At 49.5% G+C, this 5,556-nt stretch overlaps 1 non-coding gene and 1 pseudogene across 1 annotated transcript; both read left to right on the top strand.

Annotated features, from left to right (window-relative positions):
- Window positions 1–2,419: 2,419 nt before the first annotated feature.
- On the top strand, window positions 2,420–4,409 carry LOC134544426 (small subunit ribosomal RNA). The gene has a single exon (XR_010077749.1). It is a non-coding gene; the product is annotated as a small subunit ribosomal RNA (ribosomal RNA).
- Window positions 4,410–5,179: 770 nt separating this feature from the next.
- LOC134544425 (5.8S ribosomal RNA) lies at window positions 5,180–5,335 on the top strand (annotated as a pseudogene).
- Window positions 5,336–5,556: the final 221 nt, after the last annotated feature.

Raw genomic sequence — 5,556 nt, 5'->3', positions numbered from 1 at the left:
AATTAACATTACAGAACGGTTTGAATGCTACCACCTCAGTTTCTCTACAATGCATTGGATTTCAAAGAGGTGAATTACTGTGGATGGTACTGTTGTATGGCTAACAAATCGTCTGGGAAACAATGCAGAATTAAATTAAGAAGGTTGTATGTTTTCTGTTACATGGTGGAGGTGCCCTCTAGTACACAGTAAAATGTTTTGTGGACTGCAGCTCCTTGAGGAATTAATTCAGTATGGGTCTTGTAGTGGTCTGAAAGTGGATGAAGTGGTGAAGCGGACATGCTACCTCAAAATGCTTGATTGATTCATGCCCAGTTCCCCCAAGAAGCGGTACATTGAAAAAATTGATTTACTTTGTGGATGATACTAGCAAATACTATCCGCTGGGGGAAGTAAGCAGAAATTTGGTGGTCGTATGTTTGTTACATGGTAGAGGTGCTTTCTAGTACACAATGAAATGCTTGGTGTACCGCTGCTCCTTGAAGAATTAATTCCATATGGGTCTAGCCGTGGTCTTAACTGTGAACACGAAGAACTATCTAAAGTGGCCTATCTGTCTGAACTGCAATACACAAGCTGCGAGCCAATGCTATACCTTTCTCAGGTAACGAGCTCTTGTGCGGCGATTCGATTGGATGCGAAATGGTGGGGAACGCGTGTCCGGTCGTCTTAACCAAGTAATGGTTCCCCTCTGTTAACAATGAAATGTTTGATGGATCGCAGCTCCCTGAGAGACAAGTTTCAAAGGGGTTAGTCGCGGTCTTCAATCCTGGCCAAGGTGCAGTCACCATCTATAAGAGATACCTGCTTTACTGAAGGGTAGCAAGAGTTCCCTTGCCCGCATGTTGCTCCGTGGGGGTATATCAGTATAAAGGTAGAAGAAGCCATGATCGGAGCTTCGGTGGATGAGATTGGCGGAGAAGACATGTTCTTGTCTATCTGGTAGATCAGGGGGGTGGCAGCTGATCCGGAGAAAGCAAGCGGACTCCCGATGTTCCGTCGACTCCCAATGTACACTTGAAACATGCACATTTGGGTGGCGAGGGGGCGTTGTGGCCATCCGAAAACATGTCTTCATCTCTCTTATTGGTGGACCGCTGCTCCTTGAAGAATTAATTCCATATGGGTCTAGTCTTGGTGATAACTGTGAACACTAAGAACTATCTAAAGTGGCCTATCTGTCTGAACTGCAATACACTAGCTGCGAGCCAATGCTATACCTTTCTTAGGTAACGAGCTCTTGTGCGGCAATTCGATTGGATGCGAAATGGTGGGGAACGCGTGTCCTATCGTCTTAACCAAGTAATGGTTCCCCTCTGTTAACAATGAAATGTTTGATGGATCGCAGCTCCCTGAGAGACAAGTTTCAAAGGGGTTAGTCGCGGTCTTCAATCCTGGCCAAGGTGCAGTCACCATCTATAAGAGATACCTGCTTTACTGAAGGGTAGCAAGAGTTCCCTTGCCCGCATGTTGCTCCGTGGGGGTATATCAGTATAAAGGTAGAAGAAGCCATGATCGGAGCTTCGGTGGATGAGATTGGTGGAGAAGACATGTTCTTGTCTATCTGGTAGATCAGGGGGGTGGCAGCTGATCCGGAGAAAGCAAGCGGACTCCCGATGTTCCGTCGACTCCCAATGTACACTTAAAACATGCACATTTGGGTGGCGAGGGGGCGTTGTGGCCATCCGAAAACATGTCTTCATCTCTCTTATTGGTGGACCGCTGCTCCTTGAAGAATTAAATCCATATGGGTCTAGTCTTGGTGATAACTGTGAACACTAAGAACTATCTAAAGTGGCCTATCTGTCTGAACTGCAATACACTAGCTGCGAGCCAATGCTATACCTTTCTCAGGTAACGAGCTCTTGTGCGGCAATTCGATTGGATGCGAAATGGTGGGGAACGCGTGTCCTATCGTCTTAACCAAGTAATGGTTCCCCTCTGTTAACAATGAAATGTTTGATGGATCGCAGCTCCCTGAGAGACAAGTTTCAAAGGGGTTAGTCGCGGTCTTCAGCCCTGGCCAAAGGTGTTTAGAAATGAATACTTTTCGGACCAGTGGGCAAATTAGTTCACAGCGAGCCCACGGGCCAACGGTCTGCTCCCGCAGTGGGCCGCGCCCGAATGTGGGCACCGATCATATAATTTGAAATCCACTCGCCAAGTACCATGCGAGTTTCTAAGAGCGCGATATATTCGCCAGTGAAAGCCTTGGAAGTTTGGCCTCGCCTACTCCCTAGGAAAATTAATTAGAGATGGAAGGAAAGACTTTGCAATTGCAAAGCGGGTGTCGATATTGGGAAGTCGCCCCCGTACTTGTTGATACAGAAGGAAAAAAAAATGTACATCATAAGATTCGGACCCGGTGCTCTGCGGACCCGGGAGGTTCCTCCGAACGAAAAAAAAAGCTGCTAGCAGCTCCCTGGTTGATCCTGCCAGTAGTCATATGCTTGTCTCAAAGATTAAGCCATGCATGTCTAAGTGCAAGCCAAAATAAGGTGAAACCGCGAATGGCTCATTAAATCAGTTATGGTTCCTTAGATCGTACCACATGACTTGGATAACTGTGGTAATTCTAGAGCTAATACATGCTGAACTGAGTCCCGACCAGAAATGGGAGGGATGCTTTTATTAGATCAAAACCAATCGGCGTGGCTCGTCTGCGTCCGTTTGCTTTGGTGACTCTGGATAACTTTGTGCTGATCGCACGGTCTCCGTACCGGCGACGCATCTTTCAAATGTCTGCCTTATCAACTGTCGATGGTAGGTTCTGCGCCTACCATGGTTGTAACGGGTAACGGGGAATCAGGGTTCGATTCCGGAGAGGGAGCCTGAGAAACGGCTACCACATCCAAGGAAGGCAGCAGGCGCGCAAATTACCCACTCCCGGCACGGGGAGGTAGTGACGAAAAATAACGATACGGGACTCATCCGAGGCCCCGTAATCGGAATGAGAACACTTTAAACCCTTTAACGAGTATCCATTGGAGGGCAAGTCTGGTGCCAGCAGCCGCGGTAATTCCAGCTCCAATAGCGTATATTAAAGTTGTTGCGGTTAAAAAGCTCGTAGTTGGACTTGTGTCCCACGCTGTCGGTTCACCGTTCGTCGGTGTCTAACTGGCATGCCCGTGCGGACGTCCTGCCGGTGGATGCGGTCGGCCGCGGCAAGCCCCTTCCCTCGGGCGTTCGCCCCTCCTCTCGTAACCTCTTCGCGGAGGCCGGGTTGGATGCGGGTGTTTCGTCCCGGGGTGCATGCTTGGGCCCCGCGCGTCGGCGGTCCGATGCAATCCTACCGCGGTGCTCTTCACCGAGTGTCGAGGTGGGCCGGCACGTTTACTTTGAACAAATTAGAGTGCTCAAAGCAGGCAGTGTTTCGCCTGAATATTGTGTGCATGGAATAATGGAATAGGACCTCGGTTCTATTTTGTTGGTTTTCGGAACCCGAGGTAATGATTAACAGGGACAAACGGGGGCATTCGTATTGCGACGTTAGAGGTGAAATTCTTGGATCGTCGCAAGACGAACCTAAGCGAAAGCATTTGCCATGTGTGTTTTCATTAATCAAGAACGAAAGTTAGAGGTTCGAAGGCGATCAGATACCGCCCTAGTTCTAACCATAAACGATGCCAGCTAGCGATCCGCCGAAGTTCCTCCGATGACTCGGCGGGCAGCTTCCGGGAAACCAAAGCTTTTGGGTTCCGGGGGAAGTATGGTTGCAAAGCTGAAACTTAAAGGAATTGACGGAAGGGCACCACCAGGAGTGGAGCCTGCGGCTTAATTTGACTCAACACGGGAAACCTCACCAGGCCCGGACACCGGAAGGATTGACAGATTGAGAGCTCTTTCTTGATTCGGTGGGGTGGTGGTGCATGGCCGTTCTTAGTTGGTGGAGCGATTTGTCTGGTTAATTCCGATAACGAACGAGACTCTGGCCTGCTAACTAGTCGCTTCCGGTATCCCTTCGTGCTACCGGCGACAAATGATCTTCTTAGAGGGACAGGCGGCTTCTAGCCGCACGAGATTGAGCAATAACAGGTCTGTGATGCCCTTAGATGTTCTGGGCCGCACGCGCGCTACACTGAAGGAATCAGCGTGTCCTCCTAGCCCGAAAGGGCCGGGTAACCCGTTGAACCTCCTTCGTGCTAGGGATTGGGGCTTGCAATTGTACCCCATGAACGAGGAATTCCCAGTAAGCGCGAGTCATAAGCTCGCGTTGATTACGTCCCTGCCCTTTGTACACACCGCCCGTCGCTACTACCGATTGAATGATTTAGTGAGGTCTTCAGACCGGTGCGCGACGGCTCTTCGCGAGCCGCTGATGTTGCTGGAAAGATGACCAAACTTGATCATTTAGAGGAAGTAAAAGTCGTAACAAGGTTTCCGTAGGTGAACCTGCGGAAGGATCATTAACGGCCATGGAGAAAATGAGGCTGGATCACATTTGAACGGAAGGTGGCCTCTGGCCTTGCGCCCTATGACCCGATAGGTCCCGACTCTCCATTGCCTGGAAATCCTTACATTGGAATCGAGGCGGATTTCTAAGGCAGTGGAGGCGACCCTGCTAGGTTGCCAGGGACCGAGGAACAAGGGTGTGGCCTGGTGGTCCAATGTGGATCTTTTCTTGTGCCTTCGCATCATCGGTGGCACAAAAAAAAATATGTATGGATGTTGGTCGTGGCGCCCTGAGAATTATATTCTACGGGGCAGGTCACAGCCATGAGAAAATAAAAAAGTGAAATAACGCACTTCTGGCTGGAACAAAAAATTGACAATAAAGGGAAAGCCTGAGTGTCGGAGAAATGTTGTCAGTCCACTGGTGATGAGCTGGTAGAAGGATTATCCTTGCTGAAGGAACCAAACCGTCTGCGGGAGATCGTGACGGGGCTTGACCATGGTCTTAGGCGACGAGGGAGCAAATGCTAGCTTTGCCAACCCTTGTTTGTAAGACTGTGCTTGCCAATGGTTTTTTTTTCTGTAGTGAGAACTCGCAGATTTCCTGTGGGCGGCAGGTTACTGCGTAGTGCATGTCGGTCGTGGCCCCCTGAGAATTATATTCTACGGGGCAGGTCACAGCCATAAGATGAAGTTGTGAAAGAATGCACTACTGGATTGATGTCTTGATAACAATGTGATAGGCCTTGCGGGAAACCGCGAGGCCTGAGAAAAAAATATTCTGACAACCCTGAAACGGTGGATCACTTTGGCTCGTGGGTCGATGAAGGGCGCTGCAAACTGCGCGTCGTCGTGTGAACTGCAGGACACATGAACATCGACATTTTGAACGCACATTGCGGTCCATGGGATTCCATTCCCGGCCACACCCGTCTGAGGGTCCAATTCTCTATAAAACAAAGAAGTGTTCTTTTCAAAAGAATCTCCTGAGTGTGGAAACACTTCTGCCATCATTGGTTTACTGAGGCAGAGCTTGTAGACATCCCTGGATTGTCTCGCCCGCGCCAAAAATTGACCAGCAGGTGCGGTGTGTCTCCCGCTCATTGTGAGAGTTCGCGGATGCCAGTCTGCGTCTCTTTAAAACTGAGAGAGGGATGTGAAGTT

The sequence above is a fragment of the Bacillus rossius genome, unplaced genomic scaffold, assembly GCF_032445375.1.
Source record: "Bacillus rossius redtenbacheri isolate Brsri unplaced genomic scaffold, Brsri_v3 Brsri_v3_scf378, whole genome shotgun sequence".
In the NCBI taxonomy this organism is placed as follows: Eukaryota; Metazoa; Arthropoda; class Insecta; order Phasmatodea; family Bacillidae; genus Bacillus; species Bacillus rossius.
The sequence above is the reverse complement of the archived record's forward strand: the minus strand, read 5'-3'. Positions and strand labels throughout refer to the sequence as shown.